This window comes from Epinephelus moara, chromosome 7 (genome assembly GCF_006386435.1).
Source record: "Epinephelus moara isolate mb chromosome 7, YSFRI_EMoa_1.0, whole genome shotgun sequence".
NCBI classification, from domain to species: Eukaryota; Metazoa; Chordata; class Actinopteri; order Perciformes; family Serranidae; genus Epinephelus; species Epinephelus moara.
Genome location: NC_065512.1, coordinates 3,928,604 through 3,947,407, shown reverse-complemented (window position 1 = coordinate 3,947,407; position 18,804 = coordinate 3,928,604).

The following is an 18,804-nucleotide window of genomic DNA, read 5'->3' as shown; positions in this document are numbered from 1 at the left end:
CCTTTAAGGTGTGATATTAAGGTGTGATATTAGATTCATGAGAAGGAGACAGATGTAAGGTCACAGTTACCTTGACCTTTGACCACAAAATTCTAATCAATTCATTGTTAAGTCCAGCTGAATGTTTGTGCCAAATCTGAGAAAAAAATTACCTAAAGGTGTTATCCTGGAGATATCGTGTTCAGGAGAATGCGACTGATGCAATGTCACAGTGACTTTGACCTTTGACTGCAAAATTCTAATTAGTGCATTGTTAAGTCCAAGTGGCTGTTTGTGTCAGATTTTAAGAAACTCCTTCAAGGTCTTATTGAGATATCACTTTCAGGAGAATGAGACAGATGTAAGGTCACAGTAACCTTGACCTTCGATCACCAAATTCTGATCAATTCATTGCTGAGTCCAACTGAATGTTTGTGCCAAATATGAGAAAAAATGACCGAAGGTGGTCATGAGAATCACGTTCATGAGAATGAGATGGATGTAAGGTCACAGTGACCTTGACCTTAGGCCACCAAATTCTAAGCAATTCTTTGTTGAGTTCCAGTGGACATTTGTGTCAAATTTGAATGATGCCCTCAAGGTGTTCTTCAGATATTGTGTTCACAAGAATGGGACAAATGGACATAGGGACAGACGGATGGACATACAGACAATCCGAAAACATAATGCTTCCAGCTGTGACAGTTGACGGCACGTAGGCACAAAGAAATGTTCTATGCTACGACAGCCAACCATGCACAGCTGTCCGAAAAAAAATAGCAAATGTAATAATAATCATGTGGCTGTGGCTCAGAGGTAGAGCGGGTTGTCCACTAATCAGAGGATCAACAGTTCGATCCCCGTCTCCTCCAGTCTGCATGTTGATGTATCCTTGGGCGAGATACTGAATCCCAAATTGCTCCCAATGGCTGTTCCATCAGTGTGCGAGAGAGTGACCTGGTATAGTAGCCTCAGCATAGTGTAAAAGTGCTTTGAGTGGTCGGATGTCTAGATACAGATGCACTGTGGCACCTTTTGTGACGCAGTGGACGGCGTCATGTTCTGACGCTCCAAGCAACTGCTGTAGTAAACACTCCAGTAAATGGTACTAAGTCTTTAGAACTTTGACATGAGCTAAGTTTTTTGTTTCAAAATGCTGTGAAAAGGTCGGTTTAGCTGTTAAAATGCTCATTAAATATTAGATAGGTGATTACAGCCCTGTATTATAGATGCTTTTATAGCCCTTGTGTGCATTTGTGCGGTGCGGGTGCTTTTACTCGTATTTACTTTAGTTTATATGTGTGTATTTCTGTGTGCATCTTTCCTACACAAACTAGTTTTTCTTTTCCTCGGCGGCTCTTCACAGTTTTATATTGAACACACTCTGACCTCTGCGTCTCAGCGGTGCATTCCTGTGGTGATTGTGTCTGTGAAAAGAAAACAATCTTCAAAAACCTGGTGCTCCCCGTCTTTGGTGGAGCTAAAACTCTGACATTTCAGCACAAGTTCAGGTGCGTGTGTGTGGGTGTTATGCTTGCTCAGCTATTTCAAGAAAACAAACAGCTGAGCAGATATTCTGGTAAGCAAATGTGAAAGGCTTCCATTATGCACTCAGGTCTCATTGTGCAATATAAAAACAGTGGAGGAGAGTTTCAGCATTTGAAACATGATCATGGTTAAAAAGACACAATTTTGTTGGGAGACATGATGCAAACAGCAGTCTTTGCATCCTTAAGGGCCCTAAAACGGTCAGTCATTGGTCAGTGTTGGGCCATCAGAGTCCCTCTGTTGCCCTAGTCAGGGTGATGTGTCCTGCACTGTCGGCCCTTGTCGACTTTTTTTCAATGAAACGAAGCAAAACAAAGACAACTATGGTTAAATGTGATAAGACCAAAGGACTGGACGGAGGCCATCATCAAAAATGCTCACATGTGCAGCGCACACTTCATATCAGGTTAGGGAAAAAGTATTTCCTGTTGTAGGGATGAATAAGGTTATGTGTATTAAGGGTTATCATGTCCACCTCATCAGAAACTGGGGAGGGATTAAGAGGAATATTGGATTTCTCTGGAACGCTAACTTTTTAGCACATTAGCTAACGTTAGCTTCCATAGCAAAACAAACAAGTGTGGTCCTCCTTTGTAAGATTGGCTTCCTGTGACATCATCCATCCACTGAGTGAGAGCATACGGGTCGGCCAGTCTGGTCCCGTTGGTCAGTGTTTACTTATTCAAGTAACACTGGCGGTCCCGGAGAGTGAGTGACCTGACATGGTGCGTTGGTAAATTCAGTCTGACGCTCTACACTAAAATGAGAGCCCTGTTGGTGGAAGAAACGCAGCGTTATATTTCTACATGAATGAACTAACGGTTAAGTTAATCACACATTCACTCCGCTCGGCGCTCTGCTGCTCCGTCTCCACAGACAGAGTGTCCAGAGTGCGCTCTGCCACTCTGAGAGTGCGCTGCTCTGGATAACCCAACGCTACATTCAGACAGCACTTTAACTTTACGAATGGTCCAGTTTGTGCCAGTTTTCTCCAGCACTTAGAGTGAGTATCTCCAAAACCACCACTTGCATCATCTTCCTCCACTGTCTAAAACAAGTGAACTGAACTCGCTAGTTAGCGTTAGCTGATGTCTGTGGAGAATTGTTTTGCACCCAGCTAAGCCCCGCCCACCAAAAAACATCATACTGCTTACTAACAGTAAAAGGGTCTATATGAACTGTAGAATAAGAAACCAAAGTATAACAGTAGCCATGTTTCCATCAGCCTGTTTAGATGCGCATCTAGAAGTATCGCATCGGAAAATTATGATGGAAACGCCAAAATTCGAATTAAAATCCCCTGATTCACACAAACTAAAATACGCTCGCTTTAGCCGGGTTTTGGTTGATTCGAAAAAAATGTTGATTCGCAAAACGGGGGATGGAAACAGTTATGTTCGAATTAAGTCTGCCGTAGCGCACCTCTCTCCATGGTGATATCCACACTCCGGGTCGGGAAGGCGGTAATGCATTTACAAGCTGGTTGCCAACCGCCAGAAAACGTAGAAGAAGAAGAATGCAAGACTTGTCGCGCGAGTTCGTAGTTTTCACCAAAGTCCATACATTTAATGGAAACACACAGGATTCATATTTCTTGTAATGCGCATTTCCCAATGATTAGAATCATTTTTGGATGGAAACATAGCTACTGTGCAATTTCTTAACTCTCCATATTAACATAGTTTTCTAGCCTGTTGTTTCAGCAACATACCCAAATTCCTGAAGTTCAGTTGTGACTTTTGGTTTTGGTGTGCCACCCCAAGACTTTCAGTGGCCCCATCTGGACACCCCTGTTAAAACTTTTTGTTAGTGCCATTGTGCACAGCCTGTCCTGTATGAATTCCCAGAAGTGATGGAAGCGCTAATCTGTATTGCAGCCAACATTACTGATGAGTTCCCATAAACAGAAATATCAAAGCCCTTTTTTAGATAAAAGCAAACAACATTTGCTTTCCTCATCTGTGCATGCTTTTAGAGGAGTTGTTGTAGAATGAAAATTGGGCAATACCGTATTTACTCTTTAGATCTGGAGCCTGCTGGAAAGATAAATCGGGTTTAACTCCATGAGAATAAACAAACATATGACTGACAGCACCGACAGGAGGATGTTCCCGACTTCCTGATGTTGAGTGTTGGTGGGGATTATGATTTCATTTTATCATCAAAACAGATTATTATAGGTACATCTTGTAAATGTTTATTTGGAGTGGACCGTCATGGGTATTATTCATAATGTCTGACTTCTTAAACAGAACTTCTTAACAGAACTTAGTAGAAAGGAAATGGTTTGGGCAGTCGTAGTTGCAGCGTCAGGTCTGTGATTCCTGATGCATAACGAACTGCAGGGTTCCAGGAAAACAAATGGCAGCTGTCATGAGTGTGCAGTAGCACTTCATAGCTTTAGGATGGTGTAATAGTTAACTTCACCCCCACTCTGTCCGTCTGAGAGTCCTGTATGTGAGGTGACGTCAGTGGAAACACTGGGAGGGAAGTGGCTGTCCACTGATTCAGCTCCGTCTCAGCTGGGGGTCGAAGGCTGGTCTCGTGGGACCGAGGCTGGGATTCCTCAGGTTCCAGGATGTCTGATCCAACATAGGAAGCAGGAAACCTGTTACTCATGTTAGCCATAGACATTTAGGATGGTGCTGTCACTGGTGAAGGAAAACCTCCACAGAAAAAGTGTGGTAAGACTCTTAGTGTTTGGTTAGAAGAATGGCTACTTTGATATGGTTCTCGTAAAATTGTATGGCGACACAAAACGTCTTGAATTCATCTTTAGAATAGACTGGAGCAATAAGAAAGACAAGTCTCTGGGGTAAAGACACACTCACTGCTTCCCTAACGTGTGATTTTCTGCACAGGGTTCAAATGTTTCAGGTCAGAGGTTCTCCTTATGATACAAACAGAACACCCAAATTCCTCAGCCTCTTCCAAACAAGGAGGGCTTTTTGGAAAAGTACCCAGAGCTTTTTGGACACAGGCCTGTTTCCACTCACAATGGGGAGAAATAGCCCTGTACTATATTTAGCTGTGGGTTTGTTTTATACACATACAGTACATGCGTGAAAATGGTGTGTACCCTGTCCAGGTTTGTTTTTGTGGCTTTTACACATATAGTCCAGGTTCTGTTGATCCTGGAAAGATATGTTTAGGCCCATGGTCTTTAGAGACCTGGGTGTTGCAAAATCTGTGCTCCAGAAGAAAAGCAAAGGCTACAAATTTCTCCACAGTTCAGGGGGTAAAGAGTGAAGGATTTAGTTTCAGATTTTCAGCGTATCACAAGAGTCTACAGCCACAGCTCATGGTGGCACGCGATGAAAACATCCTTATAGAACCAAATAAATTTCAATCCAATATTTCAGTCTGGGCCAAAGTCCAGACGAGACGAGTATTTTATTAGAACAGCTGTATGGAAACAGCAGAATTTGATAATACTTCCTCAATTGAGCTAAAATGTTTTTATGCTTGCTTGAAGAAATTCTGTCTTTGACGAAAAGGACTGGATGCTCTCGTCAGGATTTAGAAATGCCTTTACGGGTGCCCAGTAGCTCAGTGGTTGTTAGGGCAGGCGACCCATCAACAAAGGCATTGTCCTTGCCACATTTAGCTCTGACAAAACAAATATTTAACTCACAACCAACAACAGAATAGATACATTTCCACTGACATCTAAAACGACTTATATGGACATTCTAACAGTCCTAATTTTAAACACATTTTATAATGTCAGAAAATGGTCACACTTCTGCTCCTAAACTACCTGGTTAGGTTTAGGAAAACGTACCATGGTTTGGCATTAAAAAATACTTAATTTAGGACCACTTTAGTCAAAGAAAACTTTATTTCCATTTGCAGTGTTATATTTAGCGGTATGGCTCTGTTCTGGGGCCTCTCTGCCTTTCCTCAGGCCTACGCAGAAAGCCTAAGGCAGAGAGAGCACACCTGTCTGCCCTTCCATGCGCCTACATGAAAAGCCTAAGGCAGGGAGAGCAGCAGCAAAGACCCCTGGGAACAGACCAGAGCAGCATCAATGACAAACAGAAATGACACTGATAAGTCAGACATAGCAAGAAAAGGAGGAGCTGGGGTGGAGGCAGGTTGCAGAGTGGTTTGCAGAGGAAGCAGCAACAGTAGGCAGGCCAGAGCAGTTTAAATAGGGCGCCCTGAATGAGATTTACCAATTGGTTGCATAGAAAGGAATCATGTGATCTATCAGCTGCTCCATCAGTTGATTGGGCTGCTTGAGATCAGCTGATGTAGCTGGGACGTGAGCTGAGCTTGATATTGTGTCCTGCCTAAACTAACACTATGCTCATTTTTTGTCACTTATAACCATGCATAAAGTGTAGCCTATACTGTAAGTCGTGCACAGCCAGACCTGTCTCCACAGCACTGTGTCAGCTTCAGAGAAAGGTCTCTTGTCATGGGGGGTGGGCAGGGGCTAACTTGTTGCTTGCGAATGCTGCTGCAAGGTAAAAACGTGGCAAATCAACTCCAACTGGCCATGTCAGAAAATGGATCAACATTGGGAATGAGAGTCCTGCAAGATGGAGTCTGGGCGTTCACAAGTTTATTATTGGGTGATCCAAGTCTTTTGGTGTGTAGGTTGTTAGCGCAGAGGTTGTTGTTGTTTCTCATTGCGAAGGGGACCGTAAAGGGGATGGTAAAATGCAGATATCAGAAGGGGGGATATTGGCTTAAATCAGGCGCCCAATGCCAGAATTATAGCCAGAGCCTAAATTCAGTGAGTCAGACTAACTATCCTGCCAACCTCTTACGTAACTACACTTTGCGTAGCCTACAGCAGTTTATTCTCAGCTCATGAAAAATCGTCTAATTTGCATTTCTCTTTGCGACGTTTCCAAAGTTCACTTAGAATTTGCTTAACAATTGAAGGGAAACACGATAACTGTCGTCCCCAGAGTCACATTACCAGCATGGTTAAAAAGATCTGTCATTTATAATGTCAAAATGTTAGTAATTACTGTTGTAATGACACTACTCTGAAGTGTATCAGAAAGAAAGTGGATCAGTAAAAACATTATCAGTTATTAAATGCTCTCAGACCTATTTTTAAGACTATCTCTGTATGACTCAGTCACAGCCTTCCTCCGCCTCTCCTCAATCTGTCAGCCCACAACACGCAGTCCCATTATTAAACAGCCCTCATGGCTCCCATTTGCCAAACCAGCTGTGGGGCTGGCGTACAACTCCACCAAAATTTGAGTCAGACACAGATGTCCCTGGAAGGAGACCCAGAGCTGAGTGGAAAACTGCAGTTTTCAACACGCTACGATTCTTGGACCTGATTGTTAAAGCATTGATTTCTGACCCTGATTGATTTTTATTGTGAACATATTTTCTGAATATTTCCTCCCATGATCAAAACTTTCTTTCTGCAAGACACTCTTTTGGTTAATCCGTCTGAATCTACCCAGGTTTTTATGTTTCCAGTCCACTTCCAGACTCTGTCTAAAACTGGCCATTTAAACCACATCTTCACAGATGATTTGGATACTTCTGGTGTGTTGCATGTGTCTGGTGCCTCACTATATCTTCCCGTGGTCCACCACTGGGATCCATTCCCATGACTAACAATGGATCCCAGTTCTTTCACAAAGTCTGACCTATTGAAGCTCTTGATTGCGACTCATCTTGGAGATTTAACTGCATGTGTTTTCTGTCACTGCCCCCTCCTATCTGAGCGTTTCACTGCTGAGCTGTTTCTCATCTCAACAGACCATCAGCTCCTGTCTGTATTCTTCCAGAGAAGGATGCCCGGGAGAGACGGATGAAAGGCCAGGAAATGACTGTGAATGGGAATAACCCACCCACTGGTGCCACTCCATGAAATTCACCCTCAAGAATCTTGTCATTCAAGGCTGAGCTGCTATAGTGTGGAAGGACTTTGAGGGGATAGTTGAACTGGATGCACTGCAAATTACTTAGTACGGTGCTTCTGCAACCTCAAATGATTGACAGCTCCTTAAACTGACCTTTGACTCTCTTGTCTAGTTCACAGTGAGGCTTGAAAATAAGCATGGGACCAAAATAGTTTCCCCATCGTGCGTTTTGTCTCTGTAATTGGCTGTGAGGGCCACACATGCTGACTACTTTTCTAAAGTGAGTAGATCAGTGTAGAATGCCAACAACCAACACACCCAGGGTACCGTGCATCTGGACATAAATAGTCCATGACCAAACGTCACTATGTGAGGTCGGCGTGAGAATGTGTTGGGATAAGTGTTGTGCATAGATTTTAATAATAACTAGATTCCGGACATCAAGATGGCGCCTATTCATTGCTCACCTGGTGCATATGCCAAAAGGTTTTCTAGCTTCTGTGTTTAGTTCTGCACTATGCGGCCCACTGAATATACGCAGTAGTGTTTCTCCTGCTGGCCCGCCCATGAGTTCCTGCTTGTTTGATGACATCGCAGATTATTAAATTGCTTTTCTTGGCTTGAGGAAAGTTTTTCAAATATAAAACCACCATGGATCAAAAATTCACAATAGAAAGAGTCATAATTTATCAAGGTTGCAGTTTGAGGTTCTGTCAACAGTTTTACAGACTATTATTTTATAGTGGTGGTCTATAGGGAAAATGCTATTTGGGCTGCAGGTGATTTATTTTATTTTTTTGCTGCAATACTGCAAGTGACCACTGGAAACAAATTGGCTTCAAGGCTGAGTGACTTTCCTGGAGGCCTGGTGCTGCACAGTGATTTAGTGTTAGCTACCTCACATGATGCACCCGGATTTACAGGTGTAGCCGAGGGTTTATAGATGTCGCCTATACTGTGGAAAACTCTAAAATAACAAATATGGAGGCTCCAGTTTCACACGAGGACCACTTTATTCCATTTGTTTCCCAACAGTAAACTCCGCAGCAACAACACTGTGTCATAACACTTCCGCTCTCTTTTAAGCCTTCAAAATAAGAGCTCAAGGCATATACTGTGGTGACAGCTTATAACAGGAACTTAAAATCACTCTAAGAGGCAAGTCCATAAAAATAGGTTACACAGGTAACAATTAGCTCATGATTAATATTGTGTACTGTAATTTAACTCTTTGAGGCCAGTTTATCTTTGCTTATAACATGTAAAAACAAAATCTTAAATTAAAACGTTAATTAAATTATCAAACAATGATTTGGCAGCCACCCTACTCTGAGGACCCCCTAAGGGTTGCAAGTACTCGAGTTGAGGGGGGATGAGGGGGGATGAGGGGGGATGGCATCCCCCTTGAAATAAAAACGGTCAAAATCATCCCCCTTCTAAAACTGCCATCCCCCCTTTCCATCCCTTGTGTCATTTTTTGAATGAAAGTGGTATTACTGCTATTTCAACATTTAGTTTTACCTTTGGTTTTTATTGAGTAAAATACTGTGGGCGAGGGCACACATGCAAAGATGTTTTTATATTGTATCTCAGCGAGCTGCGCCGTGGATGTTATGCATGTGCCCTATAGAGGGTGCCAGAGCGCCATGATGCACTTGGCAAGCTGCATAAAGTGCGAGTGCAGGTCATGGTGCAGGTGCAGTCATCATGGCCAAGCGACCAGGAGGACAGCGCGACCTGAGGGACTTATTTGGATTTAAAAAGACAAAAAATAACACTACAGGTAAGTCAAGAGTCAGGTTTTTGGCAAAGGTGTGATCATGTTATGTAGCTATAACTTATAGCTACATAACATGATTGTTATGGTTGTTTTCCTTTGTAACTAAGCGTGTTAGCTTGCCACGCTACATTAATATGTTGTTAAAGGTGCTGTATGTAAGAATGTGGCCAAAACGGTTACTGCACTCAAATTCAAAATACTGCAGCGAGTCGTGTCCGCCCCCCCTCCCCTACAGATTCGAGGTTGCTGGATGGCGGCACGCTGGAGACTGATTTGTTTTTCCCACGGGCGGCTGCTGTGGCAGGGCCGCGTCGCCGCGTCCTTGATCTTTGGTTTTCCAGTGGACCGTTCGAGCAAGTCTGGCTTCTCTGCTGCTAACACTGCTGCCGGGATACAGCTGAGGAGAAGCCAGCTGCTAATGCTATGTACCAGGACACTGCTAATGCTGTTTGCTGTGCTGCTGTAGCTCAGTCGTAACTGTAACTGATGCTGAGACTCTACTGACTGCGTGACTGGTAGACGGCGGTGGGTGGCGCAACAAGCCAAAACACAAATTCAAAACATAAACATGATTTGTGGACCATAAAATCTTTTTTAAATGCGAATATTCTGGCCGTATTATTGTTGTCGGTGAGATCACTATGTTATATGAACATTATTCCTTAGTCTCTGTGACATATTAGGAGGATTTTACGACTATTTGCTTTAGATTTCTTACATATAGCTCCTTTAAATTTAACAGAGCCTGAGCTAGCTTACGGTTAACATCTATTCCTACTTAAAGACTATGATTTCTTACAACTCATAAACAGACGTTAACACATTTGGGGAACATTTAGAAGAATTTGGTGAGCCATTGATTTTAGCTCCATGTAAAGTGAATAACATGATGTTTACCAGCTAATCCTCCGCTCCTCTGCCTCTACAATGCAGTGTACACATTTTTAGAACTGCTATTTTTTTTTTTTTATTGAGTGAAACATGAAGCCGAATTTCACAGCAGATCTTAGTAATGTCAGTCAGATAAAGTAGTAACATAAATAACTTAGGAATTCATTTTATAGAGTATTAGTAAAGGTTCAGATGTGGACAGTGCAACAGGTACCAGAGCTCTAAAAGGACATTTAAGAATATATCTGTAAAAAAAAAAAAAGATAAATTGTGGGTGAATTACATTGAAAAAACAACAACACTGGTGGTCAGCCCCCAGGATTAGTCACTGGGACTAACCATAGACAGTCACTGTGACTAACTACTTCTGCTACCTCACTGAAAGTACTACCCATAATCACTTCTACAGCTGTGCCCTCAGGAATAAGATGGATAAGAGTTTTCAAAGTTGGCATTTTATTCTTAAAGGGGGAGCGTAGATTTGGTCCCCCCAATGTTGTCTCCATGGCTACAGCCTTGCTTTAACATCATATTTGAGTATTCTCATGACTTCAGTTTACATAAAAAGTCATTTCTCGCTCGGCTTTGATCTCTAATGATGCCTTAGTGATATTTTTTCACACAGTCATTTGTGTAATTGAGTGAGAAAGTCGGACAGTCTGCGCCGCGGAGACTTTGTGATCATTGGAACTGACACTGTCGCAGTGACGCTGCTGTTGTCTCTGTGAAATGTCAACATTAGTACAACACAGACTGTCTGCCTCTGCGCTCCACAATGGGACTGTTGTATCAGTGTCAAAGACACGACAAAGTCTTTAAAGTTGGGACACTTGGGAAAGCTTAGCTTGGCTCTGTTTTCAAATATTTAAAGCTCCATTCACACCCGGTCTCTCTGCTGTGATGACTGAAATGTGCTTTATGTTGAAATGATCAGACCAACATGAAAGATCATTTTCAAGCAGCAACTGATAATCATTATTCAGTTACACACACCCTTCGCTTCTTCATGTGTCCCTTCTGGTCTGAGTCTCCCTCACACAGATCTTGCATAAGGATCTGATACTGTACTCCTTTGAAAGCTTGTAAATGAATCCACACAGCAGCTGAGTCTTGTGTTGCCTCTGAGACTTTACAGATCTGAATGAAAACATCAATGGCCAACCTAAAAATGTTGGAACACATGTTTCAGATTTGGATTATGTTTTCCATATGTCCACTTACATTACTGTGCAGAGTAGAATTCATCCAGTCTCTGTACTGCTGCTCTGGATGTTTACATTTCTTTACACTGAGCGAGTGGGCATCCTTCAAAGTTGTGCTGCAGCAGAGAAACGCTGTACATGGGAATGCAGTTAAGGGTTTGTTTACAATTTTTACAGACAGAGTTTAAAAGTATGACATCAAAGCTGGTTGTAGATATAGATGAAGCAGAGCCCGCACTGCTCAGTGTCAGAGACTTTCACATAGTACGTTTACATGATAGAGAAAATCAAGTTTTTGTGTTATGCAGGATTTATACTTCTGCATCTAATCCATGGCATACCTACCCCACAGCCTGACGTGCACCTCCAGAAATGTAACTACACCTCATGGTGACACAGACCTCCTGTCTATGTTTGTAAGCTGACACCATTTCCCTCAGTGGAAACAAAGATTTTATTTACTTTAATTTCACAGATAAGAAACAATAAAACCTCCATCAAGTCTTGTGTGTGATTTATCTTTGGCTTCATATGAGCAGGGGAAATCTCCATTCTTCACTAGGCTAATTTATCCAATGTAAAATGCCATAGGCTTGTGCTAATAATGTTAGCATGTTATATTTGTTTGGAAAACGTGTTTAGTATAAGACAGTTGTTTTGCCAGTGAACCTTGTGAGTTGTAATGGAGCTGAATTTTGTTACGTTACCTTTGTTACATGTTGCTGTTGTCCCTGGCTTCATATGAGTAGAGGAAAACTCCGTTAGCTGCTATGCTAATTTATACAATGTAAAATGCCATAGGCTTGTGCTAATAACATTAGCATGTTGTATTTGTGGGGAAAATGTGTCCAGATAAAGACAAGTGTTTGTCTGTGAATGCTGCGAGTTATAGTGAAGCTGATTTGTGTACTTGTGTTTGAAATTGTCTCTATTAAGCCATGTTTAATGTGTGTTTAATGTGTGTTTTGAATCAACTAAACTTTACAGCACTTCACAGAAACCCCGCCACCAACCAGTGCCTTGGAGACACACGGACACACCACTGCACAAGTATAAATGCTCACAATGGTGTAGGCTCTGTATAGACGTTACGCACCAGTATAAATCCCGCCTCAGTCCAACTAAAACCTGACTTATTAAATACATGTAAACATGTTAGTCTGACTGACATCGTTTTAAATCAAATATCTCAGTCGGACCTAGAGAGAGTGATTGGGAGTTGAATTCCTTCCTGCATGTATACAGTCAAGTCAGTTTCCACCCTGGGCTTTGACCCGGAAGTCAAATAGCATTAAATGTGTAAGAGAAGAAGAAGCTGGTAACAAGGTGGCAAATTCTACATCCAGAGCCATGACTTTTTGGAAGGACGAGGAGACACAGTTCATGCTGTCGCCACCCATCATAGCAGAGACGGACATGCTTTGGTCAATAAATCGATTCCCCTCCTGTGCTTGTATTCTGGGACAGAAAACTTCTTTAATTTAAGCAGTATCCAGTAAACTCATGCATCGTTTTTTTTGGAGTGTAAGCAACATGATTTAATTTTTTGACAATTTTCGAAAACATTTACTCATCATTACAGCTCAGGGAAGAAAGACTTGGCTCATGTCTAAGCGTCCAACTACAGGGTGCATTGCTGCCAGTGTCTAAGGTAATAAAAAGTTTTTAACAGGATTCATGGTTTCCCCGTGGTCCTTGGCTGAACATCCAGTTTTGACTGCTGACCTCTTAAAGTCCATGTGTGCTCAAAAGCGTGTATGTGTTTGCACAGGTGCGTCTGCAAGTCTGTGCATGTGTGGTGTAGATAGAGCATCAGTCAGTTTGATCTTTTTTAAGATCCTCAACCTGGTGTTTGGTTCGATTCAGTCTACTGCAGACATCAGAGATGTTATGGTGGCCGGTGTTTGTCGGAGCTTTCAGCCGCAGGGAGACTTGGCACCGGAAGACATCAGCCGAGGCGAGTGGAGACACTGAAGGACTCTAGCCATGCGTAGTAAGAGAGCAAACATTCTCATCCTTAATCCCCCCCAAAGTAAACTTGACCACCAGATTTGCCCAGGCCTCAGGACACGGCACCAGACAGGATGTTAATACCTCCTCTACTTCCTCAGATAAGTTAATATGCTCTAACTGGAGATGTTTTTTTGGCTAAAAACAGACCTGGACTGGACTTAGACTGCTTTTTTAGGTTGTTCATTAGTCATTTCCTGTTGTGTGGAAGTTGCAAAGCAGGTATGGAAGGTACAAGATTATGAGTTTATACAATGTTGGCTACTTTTACCATCGTGTATGCACGGGGAAACTGACACACCTAAGAGAGTCACAGTTGTCCAGTCCAGTTTTTAAAGATATATGAGTAGAGCATGCTGTGAGTGGGAGCCACACTGCAGAGAGCCGGCCATGTTGGAGCCACAGATGGGCAAACAGAGCAGAGCTGGCACTGCTCATTTCTATAACAGTCTGTTAAGTAACAAAAAATAATAGCACAATCTTTCAGTATACTAAAATGAGACACTACAAATGATGAAGCTAAAAAGGAATCACAAATAAATCTTATCAACTCAACTTTCCAAATGATAAAAGTTCTTGTTTAGATGCATCAAATTCTCACAACTGACTTCTGTTAATTGACAGTGTGAACTGTCTCACGTGCTGCCTAGTCTGGAGAGAGTCCCTTTAAGAAGTGTATTATTGTCTCAGGCCACACACCAGTCTCCAACATGTCTAACTAAGTTCATAATATGGATGGCCATTTCAGCCAGAGGGTAATGACAAAAATAAATAAATACATAAATAAAATAATGACTTTGTATTCAAAAGAATGAATTAGTATCTCAAAATAATGAGAAACATACAGTCATTATTTTCAGATTTTCTCATTATTTTGAAAGAGTCATCATTTTAAGAAACTTTATTGATATTTTAAGATAATTAAGTCATTATTTTTAGGATGTTTCTCATTGTTTTGAGGTACTAAGTCATTATTAATGGATACTACATCATTATTTTGGAAACATTTCTATTATTTTGAGATTTTAAGTCATCATTTGAGGTACTAAGTCATTTAAGAAACTTTTTTATTATCTTTAGATACTAAGTCATTATTTTTGAAATACTAAGTCGTAATTTTAAGAAAGTTTTCTTTTATCATTTTGAGATACTAAGTCATCATTTTGAAAAAGTTTTTATTATTTTAAGAAAGTTTTTTTTTTCAGATACTTAGTCATTATTTTGAAAACTTTTTTTAATTATTTTTGAGATATTAATTCATTATCATGAGATGCTACGTCATTATTTTTTGTCATTTTTATGACATACTAAGTCATTTTTTGAGAATTGTTTTATCATTTTGAGATATTAAGTCATTATTTTGATAAACATTCTTAATATAATATCCCAACAGAATCTTTCTTTAGTTTAACAGAAATGGTTTTCCATAAAGTCCAGATGTTTACTGTTCTTATAAAAGATATTTATTTTGCCTGTTTTAATACTTGGATTTAGAACAATTTCATGAAGATAAGGACATGCATGTACAGAAGCTTTTCTGTTCTGTTTTGTTTCATATGTAGGACATGTTCTGCATTTCGTCGTCAGACAGATCCTCCTCAGAAAATACAAAGTTTTAATGTTAAACACCAAAACATTAGTGTATATGTTTGAGGAGGAATAAAGTGTCCCCAGCTGTGTGTTATGTATCATCCTAAAGACTGAGCTGACTGTGTTCGCTCCTACTGATCAAACAATCAAACAGTCTATTGTGTAAGACTTGACCCTGTAGTTTGTGTGTGTGCATGTCCCGACCTATACGCTGCATATGGGGATTGTTTGAGTGAATGAACTGGACTCGTGTGACTGCACAGGTACAGTATGTGTGTGAGAGCCTATAGGCCTGGATCATTAGCTGATGGGGCACTTGGAGTTATTTGTACCAGTAGCTGTGCATGAAGGGAATGTTATTCTAAAGCCTGACTGTGGAATGCACTATTCAAACACTATAGACCTACCCACACACTGTACTACGTTCCCTTCACAGGCTGATTGAAAACATCAGAGTAGCACCTCAGTCACACAAAATGATGTTTGTTCAAATGTGCTACTTTCATGAGTCTATACAGTGTATGAAAATATCACGCATGGCTGGGAGCGTTTATCTACCGGTGTGCTGGAAAAAATGCGTGGGCATACATATTCATGCTCCATAACGTAACAGGTCAAAGACAGATCTGCACAGTCCAGTGCACCTCGCAGCCGTCACTCTCTGAATGCCGCCGCAGAGGGGAGGGTTGTGGTTGTGTGATAGCCTTCTTCTCTCAAGTGCTGAGGATTTTTGGAGGTTTTTAAATTCTTTGCTGAAAAGTATCTGTTTCTCCTCCCACGGAGGCCGGCGCTGGTCGGCTCAGGCTCAGAGGCTGCATGAGCCAGGGCTTACTGAACAGGTGTGGTGTGAGGAGATACAGTCAAGAGCTCCAGACAAGAACTCAGGAGAGAGTTTTATCCAGAGTTATTTTAAGATCGGTAAACCTACAAACCCTCCTTACATGAGAGAGGAAGAAAGACAGAGGCACTTAAAAGAACATAAAATACAAAATAATTTATGACCTGAGAGAAGTAACAGTTTCCTGTGTCACGCGTTACAGTTTTCTGATCTGATACTCTGGTTAGGTCTGATTTGGTTCATCATATTAATTTTTCTAAAGTGACGTAGTACATGAGCTAACTTTATCATCCGGAGGTGGAGGGGATGGTGGATGGTGCAACACCGCCAATCTGCAGACCACTGTGTGAAACCAACAAAGAAAACCGTTTGTTTTTTGGTGAGTCATAGTTGCATTTCCAGCAGATTTTTAACAACCAAAAGGGGGTGTTTTTATGCAACCCGTCACCGTGTTTCCAGCAGGGATAGTGCCATGAAAAGCAGCCATTTTTTACAGAGGCATCACTGCATTTCCAGCCAGGGTGGTGGTCAAAAAGTGGTTGTTTTTTCACTAAAACATTGCTGAATTTCCATCTGGTATAGTGCTCTCAAAAGCAGTTGGACCACTGTATTTCCAGCCGTAATAGTGCCACGAAAAGCAGTCATTTTTTTTACAGAGGCATCACTGCATTTCCAGCTGGGATGGTGGTCAAAAAGTGTTTGTTTTTTACTAAAACATTGCTGAATTTCCATCTGGTATAGGGCTCCAAAAAGCAGTCATTTTTTACAGAGACATCACTGCATTTCCAGCTGGGATGGTGGTCAAGAAGTGGTTGTTTGTTATAAAGACATCACTGCATTTCCTTCCGATATTGTGCTCCAAAAAGCAGTTGCTTTTTACAGAGACATTGCTGCATTTCCAGCCAGGATTGAGTCGCTAAAAACAGTTTTTTTTTTTTGTTCTTTTTTAGCAACATGTCTCCGTTTATAGTGCCTGGAAAAGCAGTTGTTTTTTAATCGAGACATCGCTGTTTTTTCAGCCAGGATTGTGCCATGAAAAGCAGTTGTTCTATAGCAAGACATCACTGTGTTTCCAGCGGGAATTGTACCCTGAACACTGCATATTTTAAGCCGAAACATGATCTTCTCCTAGCTATAACCAAGTGTTTTTTGTGCCTAAACCGAACCGCACATTAACCACAGCATTGATGTCTTGTGTAAAGTCTCAGTGTATCAGCTACATAATAACATACAAATGCTACATATAAGTGTGTTGCAGTAACATACAATGCCAACATTTATTGTGGCGACTGGGTTGTGTTTCACCACACACATTCTTATTGGATAAGAGTCATAATTCCTACGACTGTCATCAACTCATAATGTGTCATTTTTAGGCATTCAGTGAAGTGACTTTTTTTTTTAGTGCCTCTTGGGATGAGTCTCCATTTAAACATCATGTCTTGTTTAATGACCACTTTCTTATTTTTGTGATTTTAAGTTTTCCAACAGGTTGTGAAGACACTCACCGTCTTAACTGCTGAGTCCTGAGGATGAAGTTACGGACTCAAAGTGACACAAGCATGGCCCCTTATCTAATAACATCATCTTAACCACTTTATTGGAGAGGGAAACTTAAGCTTATGAAGTTATTTCCTAACTCTTATTAGATTATGCGAAGTCACAGTGTGTCTCGTGTTGACCTGCTGTACAATTTTCTACTGCAATAGATACTTAAAAGGATCATGTTGGATCCATTTAAGGTTTCACGTCCAGAGAAGTTTATCCTTAAGTGTCTGATCATATGGCCACTTTTGTCCTTTGGCTTGTTGAACTCTAATTTATTGATTTCACCCAGCTGTTCCCATAAATAATAGGAATGATCTAAAAAGCACAAAATCAGAGCTAATTTTGAAAAAATCAGGTATTTCCCTTTAAAATTGCTGTTATTATTTGTAGAAAATAAACTTTTATGCTGTAAATATCAGCTGAGACGCCCAACTTGAGGTGTTTTTCTGAAGTTGGTTCAAGTTTTCATTAGTATCTATGTCTTTAACGAAAGTCTCTGACTGATTGGCGCTCGTTACCTTTTCATCCTGACAACTCGAGCCTCGCTTTTAAGTTAAAAATCTATATTCTTAACCTTTTCCCCTCAGCCTCAGGCCATAAACTGAGTTTGCATGTGCGTGTGGGAGTTAGTGAACATTACTGATGGACGGTATTATCATGCTGGATGTCTACAATATTTTACATTCACAACCTGAAACTCTCCCAAAAATTCTCTGGGTGGAAGCCAGACGCAGCTTCCAACACATGGCTTACATTGTGTTTAACATAGTGCTCTAACAGGGAGTTTGGTATTTCTCTCACACTTACTTTATTTTAGAGAGCTGCTGTCCTCTGACCCACAGCCCCTCTCAGCTCAGGAAGGTTTTCTCTCTGCTTAGTTGACCATGACCTGCTCTGCAATTTTTCTACCCCCTCTCCCACTCACAATTTTTTTTTCAAATCCCTTCCTCAAACAGAGGCATTCATGGTTTGGTTGTTATTAAACCCACAGCAGACACAGACAGTGACTGTGAGATTACTCATCCATCGCTATTCACTTGGAGCTGAGGCCGGCGCTGCAGTAGAGCTCTTTGGCCCCATACTGGGGGACTGTGCAACATGATATGGTGTTGTATACTATGATGTGTCCGTTAGTACAAAGCAGAGGTTTAGCGCGGGGGGAAGGTACAGAGATAAAGATAGGTACTGCCTCAGGTGAAAGTGACAGGTGCATGCAGGTGTTCTAAAAGCAGTTATTGTAGTTGGGCTTGTTTTGGAGTTGCAGCAGCAGTAATTTAGCAGCTCGTGGACAGTGTTGTCAAAATCCACATAGGAAATGGAAAAGGTGGTATGGTGGTGCAGTGGTTAGCATTGTCACCTCACAGCAGGAAGGTTCCTGGGGTTCGAACCCAGGCTGTGGGACCCCTCTGTGCGGAGTCTGCATGTTCTCCCTGTGTCAGCGTGGGTTTCCTCCAGGTGCTCCAGCTTCCTCCCACAGTCCAAAGACATGCAGGTTAATTGGTGACTCTAAATTGTCCGTAGGTGTGAATGTGAGTGTGAATGGTTGTCTGTCTCTATGTGTCAGCCCTGTGATAG